The sequence below is a fragment of the Amblyraja radiata genome, chromosome 3, assembly GCF_010909765.2.
Source record: "Amblyraja radiata isolate CabotCenter1 chromosome 3, sAmbRad1.1.pri, whole genome shotgun sequence".
NCBI classification, from domain to species: Eukaryota; Metazoa; Chordata; class Chondrichthyes; order Rajiformes; family Rajidae; genus Amblyraja; species Amblyraja radiata.
Window position 1 is genome coordinate 75,842,274 of NC_045958.1, and position 19,089 is coordinate 75,861,362.

Sequence of the window (19,089 nt, forward strand, 5' to 3'; positions counted from 1 at the left end):
TGGAGTGGGAGGGGGAGTTGAAGTGTTGAGCCACCGGGAGGTCAGGATGGTTATTGCGGACCGAGCGGAGGTGTTCGGCGAAACGATCGCCCAACCTCCACTTGGTCTCACCGATATAGATCAGCTGACATCTAGAGCAGCGGATGCAATAGATGAGGTTGGAGGAGATGCAGGTAAACCTCTGTCGCACCTGGAGGTGTCATGTTGGAGGTGGCGAAACTGACGGAGGATTACTTGTTGTATGTGATGGCTGGTGGGGTGAAAGGTGAGGACTAGGGGGACTCTGCCCTTGTTGCGAGTGGGGGGATGGGGAGAGAGAGCAGTGTTGCGGGGTATGGAAGAGACCCTGGTGCGAGCCTCATCTATGGTGGAGGAGGGGAACCCCCGTTCCCTGAAGAATGAGGACATTTCAGATGCCCTGGTGTGGAACGCCACATCCTGGGAGCAGATGCGGTGTAGACGGAGGAATTGGGAGTAGGGGATGGAGTCCTTACAGGAAGCAGGGTGGGAAGAAGTGTAGTCCAGATAGCCATGGGAGTCAGTAGGTTTATTGTGGATGTCGGATATATAGTGGATATAGCTAGTCCCATTTGCCTGCATTTGGCACATATCCTCCTAAACCCTTCCTATCCATATATCTATCCAAATGTCTTTTGAGAATAAGTGCTGAGTGCCAAACATTTACCATATGCTGGAACAAAAAGCAAATTACTGGAGTAATTCAACATATCAACCAGTACCCATGCAGTACCTGTTTTGGGATGAAATCCTGCATCATGATTCCTGATTCAGGGTCTTGACCCAAAACATTGACCATTCCTTTCTCTCCACAGATACTGCTCGATCCGATGAGTTCCTCCAGCAATTAGTTTTATCCTCCAGCTTCCAGAATATGCAATCTCTTTTGTTATTGTCTGCTTAAAGTTCATTGACCTGAAACCTCAATGCTGTTTCTCTCTCTACATATGCTGCCTGACCTGCTGTGTGTTTAGTTTAGTTTAGTTTAGAGATACAGCACGGAAACAGGCCCATCAGGTCCGTGCTGACCAGCGATCCCCGTGCACTAACACTATCCCACATACACTAGGAACAATTTACAATTATACCAAGCCATTCAACCTACAAACCTGTACGTCTTTGGAGTGGGGGAGGAAATCCAAGATCCCGGAGAAAACCCACACATGTCATGTAGAGAACGTACAAACTCCGTACAGACAAGCACCCGTTGCCAGGATGGAAACCGGGTCTCTGGCGCTGTAAGACAGCAACTCTCCCGCAGTGCCGCCCTTACTTCTCTCTGCTTTACTTTCCACAGTGACTAATCTTGACAAATTCAATTCAATTCAACTTTATTGTCATTGCACAGATACAAGTATAGGTACAACGAAATGCAGTTTAGCGTCTGGTCATAGTCATAGTGCAAGATAGGAATAAAAAAAAAAAATACAGAACAAGCATACATTAGAGTAAGAAGAGTACTGGTTAACAATGTGGATGGAGAGACCAAAGATATCTAGTGACGGGACTCCGAGTTCAGCAATGTAAGTGTGTCGTCGAAAAAGCTGTTCCTCATCCTGCTAGTTCGAGACCTGAGGCTCCTGTACCACCTCCCTGATGGGAGGAGGGCAAACAGTCCATGGTTAGGGTGAGAGGGTTCCTTGATGATCTTCCCGGCCCGTCTCAGACACCGTTTTCGGTGGAGGGCATCCATGGCAGGGAGCGGGGCACCGATGATGTGCTGAGCGGTTTTCACCACCCGTTGTAGTGCCTTCCTATCCGCTGCGGTGCAACTGCTGTACCATACCGTGAAGCAGGTGGTCAGGATGCTTTCGATGGTACAGCGGTAAAAGTTGGTCAGGATCTGGGGGGACAGGTGAGCTTTCTTGAGCCTCCTCAGGAAGTAAAGGCGCTGCTGCTCCTTTTTGATCAGTTTGGAGGTATTGAGGGACCAGGACAGATCCTCCGAGATGTGTACCCCGAGGAACTTGTAGTTGGAGACGCGCTCCACCTCAGTCCCGTTTATATGGATGGGGGTATGTCTGCCCCCTCTGTTCTTCCTGAAGTCAACAATAATTTCCTTCGTCTTCTTGGAGTTGAGGACGAGGTTATTGTTGGCACACCAGGCTGCCAGGTGCTGGCAAATAGCGCAACAGTTCACTGCTCCCAGCTAAGATCAATTGATCAACATGCAAGCGGGGTCTCGACTCAAAACGTATCCCATCCATGTACTCCAGAGACACTGCCTGACCTGCTGAGTTACTCCAGCACTTTGGGTCCTTTTATTCATCAATAATGGAACCTAGGTTTGTCCTGCATCTCGACCATCAACTGAATATACACAACAAAGTCTCAGGAAAGCCAAAGCTTCAGCAATTGTAATTTAGAGCACAGGAGTCATTCAGCCCCACAAACCTGTTACACCACACAATGAGTAGGAAGGAACTGCAGATGCTGGTTTACGCCGAAGATAGACACAAAATGCTGGAGTGACTCAGCGGGACAGGCAGCATCTCTGGATAGTAGGGTGACGTTTCAGGTCGAGACCCTTCTTCAGACCTATCCAGAGATGCTGCCTGTCCTGCTGATTACTCCCGCATTTTGTGTCACAGCACACAATGAATTCGCGTTGAGCCAGGACCTAACTTCAATTGCAAGCATAATGATTAACATGCTGGATTTAAATTTTGATGCAGCCTGGTACAAGGAGAATTATTCAAATTCAATGATTCAGTTGTCAAATATAAATTCAGTCAACGAAATAAATTCAAAGGAAGTAATAGCAGTAAGCACGACTGTGATTGTTTTTCTAAAAAAAAAAATCTGGTTTGCTAATACAGGTATGACCAATGGAGAAGGAAAGCTGCAGTCCATGGCCAATCCCATCAGGGACACACTCAGTGGTTGGAATTTATTTGCCCGTTGAAATGATGAGAAAGTTACTCACTGCAAGGGCAATTAGTGAAGAGCATTAAATGTTGGTCTTGTTAATGACACCCACATGCCAAAAACAAACAAATTAAAAATATCTGCTTTTCCCATAGCATTGCTGATAATCAGTCACATTTAAAATTTACGATTGACTGTGCAGAAGAGCTACTACTTTGTGTATATAATTTCCTTCTAATTTGGGTTAACAGTTTATTTCACAGTTAATATCAGTTGAATAGTGATGTAGGCAACCATGATGCCACATACTTTGCAAAATGGCATTTTGCTCCTTACATTATTAACTGGCTATACTTTTGAGTATTAGCTGCCTGATGATGCATGGAAGAAATTGTGACAATGGCCTGAGGTTGAAGTACTATCTGGAGAGAAGCTCTCTGGTCTGGAGAGCAGAGTCCATGGGCACACCCGAGGCTTTATACATCCAAAGATTAGTCCATTCAAATTTGTACAATCCTGTATTCAGTTAACTTTAGCTAAATAATATAGGCCACTTGCAATGATCATTTCAACTCTTTTAGAAAATAGATGAGAAGGAACTTCTTTAGTTAGAGGGTAGTTAAACTGTGGAACTTATTGCCATGGAGGGATGTGGAGGCCAAGTCGGTGGAGGCAGAGATAGACAAATTCTTGATTAGAACACCCAACAGCAGGTGGCGCCAGCAATGGCTGCCTCGCCAACAGTCTGTCTGTCCCTTCTTTTACTGTTGTTTTATAGTATGTTTAAATGTATGTTTTAGTGTTCTTCAGCTGGTTTTATGTGGGGGTGGGGTTGGCAGAAACTGTTTTTTTAATCTCTTACCTCGACGGAGATGCGATATTTTATTCCCGTATCGTATCTCCGTCCGCACTGCGGCCTAACATCGTGGAGTTGGCAGCCTCTGCTGGAGACCGGCTTCGGTAGCTCCAACCGCGGGCACCTGCAGGACTTTAACATCGCGGAGCTGGCGATTTCTTTGCCAGGGATCGACCTCTGAGCTCCAACCATGGGGGCCTGCGGACATTAACATCGTGGAGCTCGCGGTCTCTGGTTAGAGACCGACTTCGGGAGCTCCAAGCCGCAGGAACTTCGACCGCCCCAATGTGGGAGCTTCGACCGCCCCGACGTGGGAGCTTCGATCGGCCCGACGCGGGAGCTTCGATCGGCCCGACGCGGGAGCTTGGATCGGCCCGACGCGGGAGCTTGGATCGGCCCGACGCGGGAGCTTGGATCGGCCCGACGCGGGAGCTTGGATCGGCCCAACGCGGGAGCTTCGATCGGCCCGACGCGGGAGCTTCGATCGGCCCGACGCGGGAGCTTCGATCGGCCCGACGCGGGAGCTTCGATCGGCCCGACGAAATAAGGGAAGATTAGACTTTATTGCCTTCCATCACAGTGAGGAATGTTGGGAATCCACTGTAGTGGATGTTTATGTAAACTTTTATGTAGTTGTGTGTCTTGTTACTTTTTTTTAATTTTGGCTGTATGTTAATACGAATATCACTGTACCTTAATTGGTGCAGGTGACAATAAAAGACCTGAAAACTTGAAACCTTGTCAAGGGTTATGGGGAGAAGGCACGAAAATGGGATTAAGAGGCAGAGATCAGCCATGATTGAATGGCAGAGTAGGCTCGATGGGCCGAATGGCCTAATTCTACTCCTATAACGTGAACGTGAACTTGTTTCTTTCTGATCTGATTTAACAGCTTGCAAAGCTGACCTTTGTATCCAGAGAGCAAAAATGCAAAGGAAGTATGTTTAGTACAAAGTCCTGTTTAGATCACAGCTATGTTCACCCCATCTTTTAATGGACAGCCCTTTACCCCGAGAGCAATGAGAGTACGGGCCTCTCTTCTCCAGAGATTCAAGGTGAATGGAGGAGATGATCTTAAGGGAAAGCAAGGTGGAATGTGAGGGAACAAGAAATAGAAAGAGTTGCTGATCGGGTGAGATGAAGAGAGGTTGGAGGAGACTTGTGTGGAGAAAATAATTTGCTGGGCTGAAGGGTCTGTTCATAGAAACATAGAAACATAGAAAAATAGGTGCAGGAGTAGGCCATTCGGCCCTTCGAGCCAGCACCGCCATTCAATATGATCATGGCTGATCATCCAACTCCTGTGCTGACGAGACATTAAAACAGCATGGTGCAGATTGACCACAATATTATCATGCTTTGAGGGATGGGCTTGAGAGGAGATTTCTCAGAGCAGGTTTGCATTATGGAAGGTGATTTGGTTGCGCTTTTCAGAATTTTTGAAAATGATATAATAGGCGGGAAGGAGGAGTAGGCACATTGGCACAGAGCTTAGAACACAGAAACACTTCTTCAAAATGAGAAGCAGACCGTTCCCAGGGAGAGGTGTGGAGCCCTGGCTCATCCCTTGCTGTTGCGTGGAATTCATGGCCACAAAAAGCAGTTGATCTCTGTTCAAATAATAACTTCCAATCCGAGTGTGGTAGGAATTTGCCAATCATGAAGCAAGGCAAGTAAATAGATTTAACATATAGGTCAGCTTTGAACTAAGTAAATTGTTGAGGCTGGATAGGCTGGGGATTTTCCCCTGAAGGCTGAGGAGTGCTTTACAAAGATATATAGAATCATGAGGGATATATATATATATATATTATATATATATTTATTATATTATATTATATTTATTAAGTTATTATATATATATATATATATATTTCCAGCAGAGGGGTGTCTAAAACTCGACGGAATAGATTTAAGGGGAAACATTTAAAGGAGACCAAAGAGGCAACATGTTCACATGGTGGTGGGTATGCCAGAGGAAATGGTAGAGGTAGGTACAATTATAATGTTTAAAATATTTGGACAGTTACATGGATAGGAAAGGATTACAACTACGACTCTAAAGTCACAGTCTGAATCTGCTCCCACTGGCCCTTCAGACAGCACGCTCTTAATCACTGCAACTCGCTGTGACAATTTTATTCCCTCGTCACCTCTGTTCTTTTTTCACCAATCCACTTAAATCAGCATCCTGTGTTTACAGACCCCGCTAGCACTGGCAACACCTTCTTTATGCCCTCCAGTTTATGCAGCCGAAGACGCTGCAAATCAAACTCCTGAATTTACAACACCCACATTTCTCTGCATCTGGCTGCTACTTGTTCCTCACAGTCTCTGCCCACTGCCAGTGGACCATATATCTCTTGTTGTAATGGCACCTTTTCTTTATTCATCCCAGGCCATCATTTGTTGCCCATTCCTAACTGCCGTTGAGGAGGGTGAAGTTGAGCCATCACAAATCTCTGCAGATAGTTAACAGAACTGAAGTGTTGGTTCGCTTCAGAGCGGCAGAGTTGCTGCCCCACAGCGTATGCAGCACAGAGACCAGGGTTCGACCCCGACTACGGGTGTTGTCTGTATGGAGTTTGTACGTTCTCCCCGTGACCACGTGGGTTTTCACTGCGATCTTCGGTATCCTCCCACACTCCATAGACGTACAGGTATGTAGGTTAGTTGGCTTGGTATAAGTGTCAATAGTCCCTAGTGTGTGTAGGATAGTGTAAATGTGCGGGGATCGCTGGCCGATGCGGACTTGGAGGGCCAAAGGGCCTGTTTCCATGTTGTAGCTCTAAACTAAACTAAACTAAACTAAATTGACCACTTCTCTCTGTTTCTATCCCACCCCGAACATCTCCTTTTTTCTCCACCCCACCTTCAACTTCATACATGTTCTAAGTTTTCCATGTTCCGATGAAAGATCATCGACTTAAAATACTTACAATGTTTTTCTCTCTAAGATGCTGCCCAACACGTTGAGTGTTTCTCACATTCCCTATTATTGCTTTAGATTCTAACACGTGCAATTTTTTTTATTATTCTAGACTCACCAACATTACTGGGGTCCTGGAAAATGGCCTTCACTAAAAGACACGAGCAAAGGAGTTATTTTTATTTAAATCTCCAGATTTATTTAATGAAATGAAGTTAACATTTGCCAATCACCATGATATGATTCAAATCCAGGCCTCTGGACTACAAATTGCGTAATCAAACCAAAATACTATTGTACCCTTTTGAACCCTTTTTCTAATGGATAATTGCTTTAGATTTCAGCATTAAACTTAGAGCCTACATGGGAATTCCTCTATCCCGGTATTCCCTTACTCATTCCTCATTTATGTTCATGCTTGTTAATAAGAAGGATGAGAGACATTACTATTTTCACAAGGCTTACAGCCCAGCAACCTTTTCTGCAAAGCATCTTATGGTGATTCCCCCACTCATGACATCACTCTGACAGTGGCACAGCTTGTGGAGCCGCTGCCTCCCATCGCCAGAGACCCAGGTTCAATCCTGGCCTTGGGTGCTGTCTGCATTATTATCCCTGTGACTACATGGCTTTCATCCAGATGTTCAGGTTCCCTCCAACATCCCAAAGACATGTGGGTTGGTAGGTTAATTGGCCAATATCAATTGCCTCTTAGTAAATGGGTGGGTGATGAATGGCATCGACTCGGTGGGTTGAAGACTATCTCTCTGTAACTCTTCTAGTTCACAGTTGGTTGGGTGAAGGAAGCTCCTTCAATATTTTAAATACAGAAGTAGGCAATATATTAAAATCACAGTTATATCTTCTAATATATTGGTAGATATAACAAATATTAAAGTACTTTATTCATGGACATAAATTCACCTGCCCTCCAGTAGAAACCACATAACATTAAACACACAAGTGCAAACTGCAATTCTGGAGGCCACCAACAAATCCATGGAGATTTCAGGAGAAAAATCTCTATCTAGAAGGAGGTGAGTATAGAAGTTGGGATGTAATGTTAAAATTGTACTGAGTATAGAAGTTGGGATGTAATGTTAAAATTGTACAAGGCATTGGTGAGGCCAATTCTGGAGTATGGTGTACAATTTTGGTCGCCTAATTATAGGAAGGATGTCAACAAAATAGAGAGAGTACAGAGGAGATTTACTAGAATGTTGCCTGGGTTTCAGCAACTAAGTTACAGAGAAAGGTTGAACAAGTTAGGGCTTTATTCTTTGGAGCGCAGAAGGTTAAGGGGGGACTTGATAGAGGTTTTTAAAATGATGAGAGGGATAGACAGAGTTGACGTGGAAAAGCTTTTCCCACTGAGAGTAGGGAAGATTCAAACAAGGGGACATGACTTGAGAATTAAGGGACTGAAGTTTAGGGGTAACATGAGGGGGAACTTCTTTACTCAGAGAGTGGTAGCTGTGTGGAATGACCTTCCAGTGAAGGTGGTGGAGGCAGGTTCGTTTTTATCATTTAAAAATAAATTGGATAGTTATATGGATGGGAAAGGAATGGAGGGTTATGGTCTGAGCGCAGGTATATGGGACTAGGGGAGATTATGTGTTCGGCACGGACTAGAGGGGTCGAGATGGCCTGTTTCCGTGCTGTAATTGTTATATGGTTATTATATGGTTAATAGGCAACTCATTCCCACGGGTAGAATGGAGATGCATTAAAATGGAAGCTAGATATATATTTGAGGGAGAAGGATTAAAGGCAGGTGTTAATTGTTTGAGGTGGAATGATTATTCTGTCTTCAGCATCTGCTGAAACTTTGATATTTCTACAATACCTTTCAAGGATGTCCCATAGATCTGTTCAGTTTTTAGTTTAGATCAGTTTTGTTTAATGTCACCTGTATCGAGGTATAGTGAAAAGCTTTTGTTGCGTGCTAACCAGTCAGAAAGACATAGTACATCACAGCCAGTGGCCTACCATTAAATCACAGTCACTATTGTACGGCAGGGGTCGCAGAGGGCAATTTGTGAACAGTAACTGCTTGATAATCTGTTTTATATCAGGGTTGAAGAATATGAATTAGAGTCTTAAGGCTATACAGTGTGGAAACAGGCCCTTCGGCACAACTTTTCCATGCCGACCAACATGCCCCATCTAAACTCGTCCCACCTGCCTGCGTTTGGCCCTTATCTATCTAAATCTACTCAAATGACTAGGAGACAAAAGAGATCACTGGTCATCTTGGACTTCTTCTGCCCACTGGAAAGGAAAGGACGATTCAGCATCACGTTTGAAACACAGCACCTCAGATTCTTCATTAGCCAGTCAGTAATGTGCCAGGGAATATCGGCCTGGATTTTGCACTCAAAATTCAGGACTGTTAGATTCGGGCTGCAGTGCAATTATTCCGGTCCAGTACACAGCATGAGATATTAAATACTATAGACAACATTTAATTACTCCAAGCAGAATAATGCGGTCAGATAAAATAAATGCAGTAAACATTGCAATTTAAATTTGGAGTACTCTGACAAAAAGAATGTTGATTGTGCAGTGTTTAATGAAAAACTGATGCTTTGGAGACCTTTGCAATTAAATGACCCTGTGACTTTCCCAATCTGAATGTAAACACTGTATCAGGGCTGAGACAGCTACGTAAAAGCTGCAGCAGGGTTGGGATGTACTTCACGTCTTTCATCAGAGGGTTTGGGCTTTAAATCTCGCCTGACACTCCTAGTATGGTCCACAACTGGAGGTGCTCTCTTTCCGATGAGACTAAAGGAAAATTATAGTAGTTGTTCTGCATTCCATGAGATTCAAGCTGAATCTTTTTCTTAGCTTCACTTCCCTGTCTGATTCCCCTTATTTCCATTGCTGTTGAAACCCTATTGATCTCACCTTTGAATGAACTTGACAGCTGAGGATTGCCAGCTCCCTAAAGTGGAGAATTTCGAAGAATTGCTGGATATGGCAACAATTTTCACTCAGCTCATTCTTAAATGATCGACACTCTTACCCCGAGATTTTGTTCTTGGTTCCAACCTCTCCATCCAGAGGAAAGAGCTGTCCAGCTGCCCCATCAATCACTGCCAGAATCTTGTCATTCTTAATGAGCTGTCTTCATTCCTTTAAGTTCCAGTGAGTATGGGGAGCAATTTTCCTCAACGTTTCTTTGTAGCAAAATCCTTTCATCCCAGGAATCAAAATGAATGTGGTCTGTGCAGAGGCCAGGCAAAAATGCCTTCCCTTGGGCACAGGGAGCAAAACTGCACAACATGTTCCAAGTAAGGTCTCACCAAGGCAAAGTCAGCAAGGCTTCCTTAGTTTCGCCATAAAACCCAGGCCATAGATAATCTCATAATTCAAGCTAAATTCTAGGGTCACTATTTAAGGACAGGATATTCATTTCCCCGCATGCTGCCCACTGTTATGCTGCACTGAAACAAATTCCCTGAGGGTGGAATTTTGCGATGCACGCAATAACTAAAATGCGCACAGAGACGAGACTCCAAAAGTCCTTTGTTACCTTTCAGGTGACTCCTAGAAAAAGCAGTCTCTTAAATCTACCTCTGCAAAGGCTGCTCTGACCATGGCTGCCTCTGCTTTCCTCTCTAATTCATGCCTTCACTTTCCTCTCTAATTCATGATTCCCATGGAAGGTCCTGTCCAAGTCGTAAGTTATATGCAGAGGTGCATATTCAAGAATCCACCAGAGCTTTGCAATGTATTAACTCCTTTAATAGGACCATTTAGAGCTTCCACCATAATTACAATGGTATTACTGCATTATTACCATCCCACCATGATTAGATTGGAAGCTGCATCATCTGTCAAGTAGATTTTGTGTCATTTCTTAATATTGTGTAAGTACATGACCAGCTGTGGGGTGGGAGATTGCAACCTTCACGTGGTCCACCCTATTTTGACTAATGCAATCAACCCGACGTGCACAAATAAGATCAAATAGAACAAGTTGACCTACAACTTTAGGCTGTGCACGCCATACGCAAGAAGAAAACCAGCTGTATCTCGAATATTTAGATTGCTGTATGGGTCAACTACTAATCCACACTCGTGAACACACATACACACACACTGGATAGTAATTAGAAGCCAACATTTGGAAGCAATTCATACTCCCAGCTCCACAGTACAGTTGACTCGACACCCTGGCTACAGCCTAGAACAATTTACTCAACTGGAAATGTTGCTGTCAGTTTTATACCCATCAGTTTTGGCAACCAGTGTTTACAACCATGCTTCTTCCCAAGTCAAATAATGCCTTTTGCAATCCCAAAGCATTTATGAGATTGCCATCACTGTAAATATGCCAAACCATTTAATGCAAAAACAATTCCACAAGCAACAATATTTAGTTTAGCTTAGTTCATTATTGAGTACCAAAGTACAGTGACAAGTTTATGTTTGTGTGCTAGAGGAAAGACTATACATGAATACAATCAAGCTGCCCACAGTGCACAGACAAAGGATAAAGTGTTTAATGAGATAAATCCCCAAGTAATCTGTTACTTCAGGACATTGGTCAAAGATTGGGTGTTGGGGTTGTACAACCTGTTAATCTTTGAATTAGTATTCATGGAATCTTTTCACATCCTGTTGAGAGGGCAGACACAATGTGTAGGAAGGAACTGCAGATACTGGTTTAAACCGAAGATAGACCCAAAAACCTGTAGTAACTCAGCCAGACAGGCAGCATCTCTGGAGAGAAGGAATGGGTGACGTTTCGGGTTGAAACTCTTCTTGGGTTGAGACTCACTGGTTTGGGATAAAGGAAACAAGAGTTCTAGACGATGATGTAGAGAGATAAAGAACAATGAATGAAAGAATGAAAGAAAACGAAAAGCTATTGTGACTTGGGTGGGGGAGGGATAGAGAGAGAGAGAGTTTAAAGCCCTTCAAACACAAGAGGGGAGCCCAGAAAAGAGTTCCCTGTGTCAATTGGTACTGAGACTAATTACCCCTATTCAGTTAAACCCTATCCAGTTAAACCCTGACCGGCCTCAGATCAATACTGACCCCCAATCACCAGTTAGAGTGAACCAAATTATCAAACAATGTAAAAAAACTTATTTGGAACATTGGGATAAAGAAACCAAAAGCCAAAGCAGATTAGAATGTTACCGTGCCCTAAAAAGAGATTATAAATTGGCAGACTATCTCGCAACTGTTGGAGACATAAAGCAGAGACAGACCCTCACCAAATACAGGTTAAGTGACCATTATTTGGCAGTTGAAAAAGGAAGACAGAAGAGATTCTGGCAACCAAGAGAAAACAGAATATGCGGCCACTGTTCGACAGATGAGGTTGAAACAGAGGTGCACTTCCGTCTAAAATGCAAAACTAAGAATAATCCTTGGCGAAGGAAATACGGCACATCTTGGTGCACAATACGTAACAGCATGCCATAACCTGAGAGACGGTGAATGACCAACATGCACATATGTACGCACACACTAATTGACATTAACTGACACTAAGAAATTAATATTTAATTGTTAAACTTGCTATTGTGTTGTACTGCTTACAGCTGCAAGAACGTGTAGCAATCAATAAAGGGCTATATGCCTATTGCGAGTTTATGTACAGGGATATATCTATCTATGCACTGTATACTTGTATTTATACTTATGCATTTTAAATATGTATGTCATGTTTTATACTTTGACAATATAACAATGTTTTTATCATGCCAATAAAGTTTTTTAATTGAAATTGAATTGAATTGAAATTGAATTGAGAGAGGGAATGCCGATGTTGCATGAAGTTAGAGAAATCAATTTTCATACCACTTGGCTGTAAGCTGCCCAAGTGAAATATGAGATGCTGTTCCTCCAATTTGCATTTAGCCTCACTGTGACAATGGACAATGGACAATGGGCAGAAAGTTCAGGGTGGGAATGGGAGGGGGTATTTAAGTGTTTAGCAACCGGGAGATCATAACAAGAGGAGTTGAGTATAGGAGCAAAGAGGTCCTTCTGCAGTTGTACAGAGCCCTAGTGAGACCACACCTGGAGTAATGTGTGCAGTTTTGGTCTCCTAATTTGAGGAAGGACATTCTTGCTATTGAGGGAGTGCAGCGAAGGTTCACGAGGTTAATTCCCGGAATGGCGGGACTGTCATATGTTGATAGAATGGGGCGGCTGGGCTTGTATACTCTGGAATTTAGAAGGATGAGAGGCGATCTTATTAAACATATAAGATTATTAAGGGTTTGGACACGCTAGAGGCAGGAAACACGTTCCCGATGTTGGGGAAGTCCAGAGCCAGGGGCCACAGTTTAAGAATAAGGGGTAAGTCATTTAGAACGGAGATGAGGAAAAACCTTTTCACCCTCTTTGTGAATCTCTGGAATTCTCTGCAGAAGGCAGTGGAGGCCAATTCTCTGAATGCTTTCAAGAGAGAGTTAAATAGAGCTCTTAAAGATAGCGGAGTCAGGGGATATGGGGAGAAGGCAGGAACGGGGTACTGATTGTGGATGATCAGCCATGATCACTGTGAAATGGCGGTGCTGGCTCGAAGGGCCGAATTGGTGTACTTCTGCACCTATTATCTATTGTCTATCACGTAGGTTCAGGCAGACTGAGCGAAGATGTTCAGTCTCATATCAAATTGGAAATAAGCTCCCTAGGTACTGCACTAAAGCACAATGGGCATAGGTCAAAGGGTGGCTCAAGCATTGGCAGCAAACAGTTGTGACTGCTTCAACCCCAGCAACTATGAGTGAGCAACCTCACGCAAGGCTCATGTTCACGAGGAGGATTTTCCTCTGTGCGGTGAAAGGCACTTCAGATACAAGCCACAGCTGCACAATAACCTAGCAGTGCTATTATTATGCTGCAATTGGATCTGCAATGCCTGAAGTGTGGACCACTCTACTCAAACATTCTTTGTTTTATTTTAATATTGTTCAACAAAAATTGTCCGGTATTTTGCCTGGATAGTCATTTGAGATCCTTGTATTGTTTCTGGGCCTATGATTAATCGCAGAGCTATTGGATGATTCGTTATGTTCCAAAATTATATGCGCATTTCACAACGTTATGAAGGAACACAGCCTTCATAGAAATACTTCACTGGATATCAGTGGTCTTTGCAGCATCCTGAAGTGAAGAGATGTGCTTTGTTCTATCGGTTTTCTCTTCCCATTCCAGCAAACTCACAAGAGTCGCTAATATAAGCACAATACTGATGAGAATCGTGTTCTTCCAGACGCTGAGAGCTACCTGACAGTGTGCCAACCTTAGAATGACACAATGGAGAAAGGGATCATTCAGCCTGTTGGCCGTGCCACAACTTTAACAAAGTCCTATCTCACTGATCTTTCATCGCAGGCCTACAATGTTCTCCTCTTCATGTCATTTTCCAATTACCTTTTGAAAGTTCACACAATGGAATGCAGATCACAATAATTTGCTTGCCTGAAAAATTATTCTTTCTTCTCAGCCTGGCTCTTTTTCAAATATGTGATTCACTGATTGAAATCCCATTTGGGAATGGATATAATGGCAACAAATAATAATCCATTCATTCACAGGACTTTAAAAAAAATGGAATTGTGGGTATAATTTAACAATTTCTTGGCAAATTTTAATCTGTGTATTTTGAATCTATTTTCCTAATGGAATGTAACCAAAGGGACTGCTAAAGCAGGCAGCTCAAAATCTTGCTCCCCTCGCACCTAAGACTGCTCAACAACTGGGAAAGGAGATGAGAAACGGAAACCCATTGACTGGATATAAAAGCTCTCATGGCACTATTTGACGCAAAAGAGATAATTTGTTCATCATCAGTTTGTTCCTTAAGGGAGTTTATTCTCAACACATTAGTTTCCATCAAAGATAGACACAAAATACTGGAGTAACTCAGCGGGTTAGGCAGCATCTTTAAAGAAAAGGAACAGGTGATGTTACGGGTCGAGACCCTTCTTCAGAGTCTGAAGAAGGGTCTCGACTCGAAATGTCACCTATTCCTTTTCTCTGTGTAAACCAGCATCTGCAGCTCCTTCCCATACATTGGTTGCCACGTTCCTTCATTCCAGCAGTGACGGTGCTCCAATTGTCATTGGTTGCTAAAGCAGCGAGGTCATATAACTGTATTGTCAAAATGCCCATCTATCTTCCTGCTCACGCTACCTGCATTTATTATTTGCCTATTGCTATCCGTGATATTGTTGCACTATTTTTTCTCATTTCTAAGCCGCACATTATCAGTCCAGAGATGAGCAATGGACAGATACTGAGCATCTGATCGATTATCTCTGATACCTCTCTCAGCTGACACAACAATGCACATCCACTAGCAACAGATCTCTGGGTGCTGTTGAAACTCTGGGTCCCATTAATATCATTTGGCCACATTAATTTAGAGGACGATGCTTGCAATCAAGTCTTGTAAATGAGGTAATTTACAAGGAGGATTTAGAGCAAGGAAATTGAATATTGCTAAAATGTGCCTAGTTAACTTTACTGATGGGCTGTTAAACAAAAAGGAATCCATTTACCCTTTAAGGAAATGCAACAGAATGCCATCAAATATGAAACATGGTTCATCTCCGTCAGAACAGCATGACATAGCTGAGTCATTATGACTTGGCAGTGGATTAAAGACCACATTGGAAATGAAGATAAGTGTTGGAAAGAAATCTAAACACGTCACTCCCCAGGTAGTTCATGATTTAGAGGAGGGCATCAATGAATTTGCAGGGCAGCAAAATCTCATGGGATGTCCTTGCTACACAGCTGCTCCTCAATTTCTCTCCTGTCAGCCATTGATCAATGAGCCACACTGAATCAGCAGCCCATGGTGTCAAGTCCCACTCTAGAAACCTGAACACAAAGCTAGGCAGACACTCCAATGCCATACTGAGGGCTTATTGCACTGTGGGAGGTACTATCTTTCAAATAAGGAGAAGGATACTATTGAGATTAAGTCTACAGAGTACATGCATGGAATATTGATCAGAAGGCATGAGTTGAAGTGCTACCACAACAGCTGGAAAGTTTAACTTCTGTTCAACAAGTCTGGAGTAAAAAATGTTGCCAGAAATGATGAGCATGATTGTCTCCATCTGGTTCTAACATGTCCTTCGGGAAAGAAAGGTAAATCTGCCATCCTTACCTGGGCTGGTTTAAGTAATTCCACACCCTTGACAACCCAGTTTAGTTTTAGTTTAGAGATACAGCACGGAACCAGGCCCTTCGACCCACGAGTCTGCAGCGACCAATGATCCCCACACATTAACACTATCCTACATGCACTAGGGACAATTTACACATACACCAAACCAATTAACCTACATACCTGTACGTCTTTGGAGTGTGTGAGGAAACCGAAGATCTCGGAGAAAACCTACTCAGGGGAGAACGTACAAACTCTGTACAGACAGCAGCCGTAGTCGGGATCGAACTCGGGTCTCCGGCGCTGCAAGCGCTGTAAGGCAGCACCTCTACCTCTGCACCACCGTGGCGAGTTAACTCTTTTTTCAATATATTTATTCATTTTCAGGATATGGGCTTCATTGGTAAGGTCGGCATTTGTGGTCAATCACTAATTGTCCTTGAGGAGGTGGTGGTGAGCCTCCTTCTTGGACCGTTTGCGTGCTTCTGATGCAGTATTCATGTTGTGCTGTTGGGTTGGACGTTCTAGGGTGTGGACCCATTGACAATGAAAGAGTAAGGTCTGTGCATTCAATTGGCACCAGGTACAGATTTCGACCCCAGTATGTCAAACCAGGGGACTTTTGAAAGAATGTTTTTTTTAAACTGATGGTACACAGAAGAATCTGTGAAAGGAGTCATTTTTACACAAAGATGACCAAAGAACACAACTTGCTTATTTAGCTTCTCCACAGAGATTCTACAATGCGACCATTGACTAAATTTCCAAATCAACAAATAAGTGTTGTCCAAAGGAAAAATATTTAAAATTACAGATCAGATTAACGTTCTTCTACTGCGCAACAATGTAGAGATGATTGATTAGGAAGTCAAGTCAATGAAATCTTTCTGGCAGTGAAATAACACATAATACATACATTATTCATAAATACGGCAACACAGTGAAAACATTTTTTTTGCTAAAAAACAATGAAATTGAACAATGCATGGACAAAAGGTATAGACTGTGCAATCAAAAGTGAGGCGTTTGTGTTAATAATTGTCACAGGGATGGTTTTTATTAATCTTTTGTAAAGAGGGGTGTTTGGCAGCTTTGAAGAATTTGCATGGGACTACAGACATGATTGATCACCTCCATAGACAGGATGGGGCTCCTTCGAATGATCACTGCAGTAACTTCAATGTTATGGTAGTGCAGAAGGTGGACTGCAGTGTTCCATTGTGGAGGTAGGATTGGGGTTGCACAGGTTGATTCAAGAACCTGTTGGTTGTAGGAAAGCAGCAGTTCTTGAACTTGGTAGTGTGGGACTGGAGGCTTCTGTACCACTCAGTCCACCTCTAGGATTCAGCTCCTTGGTCCGCGTGTCCGATATATAGGAACAATTTCTCGCAGTGAGTGATGAATCACAGGATTTCTTTACCCTGGAGAGTTGTGGAGGCCAGATCATTAGTATTATTTTAAGAGTAAGAAGATGATTTTTTTAAAGATCAGGACACTGAGGGCTAGGGAAAACTGGTACAGAAGAAGTAAGGCCTGGGCCAGATCAGCCACGATCATACTGCGTGACTAGGTACAATTCTGAAGTATAACAGTAGAGAGACACCAGACCACAAGGTTACTCTCCATAGCACCACATGGACATCTGATTTAATTTCTCTGATCTACCCTATAAGCATAATGCTACTGCTGCACATTGCAATGGAGGGGTGTCTTTGGCGTGACAACAAGGCTTTATTTCGATGAGGATTGTGTAATTTTATGGACAGATTGTAGATCACAGGTTTATTAATAATAATAATAATGGATGGGATTTATATAGCGCCTTTCTAATACTCAAGGCGCTTTACATCGCATTATTCATTCACTCCTCAGTCACACTCGGTGGTGGTAAGCTACTTCTGTAGCCACAGCTGCCCTGGGGCAGACTGACGGAAGCGTGGCTGCCAATCTGCGCCTACGGCCCCTCCGACCACCACCAATCACTCACACACATTCACACACAGGCAAAGGTGGGTGAAGTGTCTTGCCCAAGGACACAACGACAGTATGCACTCCAAGCGGGATTCGAACCGGCTACCTTCCGGTTGCCAGCCGAACACTTAGCCCATTGTGCCATCTGTCGTCCAAATTATTAGAAAGGGTGAGGTCAAATAGGTTCATCTCAATGCATGTCCTTGGCCTAGTCTGACAGCAATGTTCTCAACAGATCGGGCAGCAGTTGGGGAAACCATAAAAAGATGGCAGATTACTTTTTCTGAACAAAATTAATAACCCAGTCCATTTTATAGGAGTATCCCGTACTTTTGTGGTCACCAGTACTGGGGCCAAATGTCTTTTTAGAAAAAACATGCAACTGATGAACAGAACATAAATTCCACACTTGATCTCTGCAGACCCACTAGCTGTAGTATTCAAGGCCTCTCATTCAAGGCCCTGTTCATGAACCTCTCGCTTCTGCATTGCGGGGTTCCCACCTGCTTCAAAAGGGCATCTATCATACAGGGACCCAAGAAGAGCCCTGTGACCTGCCTCAATGACAACTGTCCAATAGCAGTTATATTCTTCAATAGGTTGGTTTTGGCGCAAATCAACTGCTGCCTCAGAAATTGCCTAGGTTCAGTTCAATTTGCCTACACCCCAAAAGGTCTACATTAGATGCTATCTCACTGGCTCTCCACTCTGCTCTGGGCCAGCAGGATACCAGGAACATATGCATCAGGTTGCTGTTCATCCACTACAGTTCGGTCTTCATCATCATCATCCCATCCAAACTCATCACCAAGCTCCAAGGCCTGGGCGTCCGTACCTCCCTTTGCAACTGGATCATTGACTTCCTCATCAGCAGACCTCAATCAGTGTGGATCAGTAACGACATCTCCTCGACATTGACCACCAGCCCAGGGCCCAAGGCCTCAAGGACCCTGTGAACTGGCAACAACCAAAGATGTGCCTAGATGTTTGTCATGAACACCAATAACTGACCTGATCCAATCCATAAGGTTTGTGGAACCTATTTGTGGAAGAGCCCTGGAAGATGCAGTCCTAGTGCAATTGCTTGTTTCAGTGTTTTGAATATTTTCAGAACCAAACTAAAGTGTCCAGAGTAAATTGGAAGTTAGACAAAAATGCTGGAGAAACTCAGCGGGTGAAGCAGCATCTATGTTCCTTGGGAATGTTATTCCCAAGGAAAGACCCAAAAGCAAACGTGTCTCTCCAAACTTTGCCAATCGGCATTGCACACACACACACACAAATAACTCCTGATTA

At 43.5% G+C, this 19,089-nt stretch overlaps 1 protein-coding gene across 4 annotated transcripts in view; it reads right to left on the bottom strand.

Moving 5' to 3' along the window:
• The window catches only part of trpm3 (transient receptor potential cation channel subfamily M member 3), a 471,994-nt gene that overhangs the window by 241,618 nt on the left and 211,287 nt on the right, over positions 1 to 19,089 (bottom strand). The window lies entirely within an intron of this gene.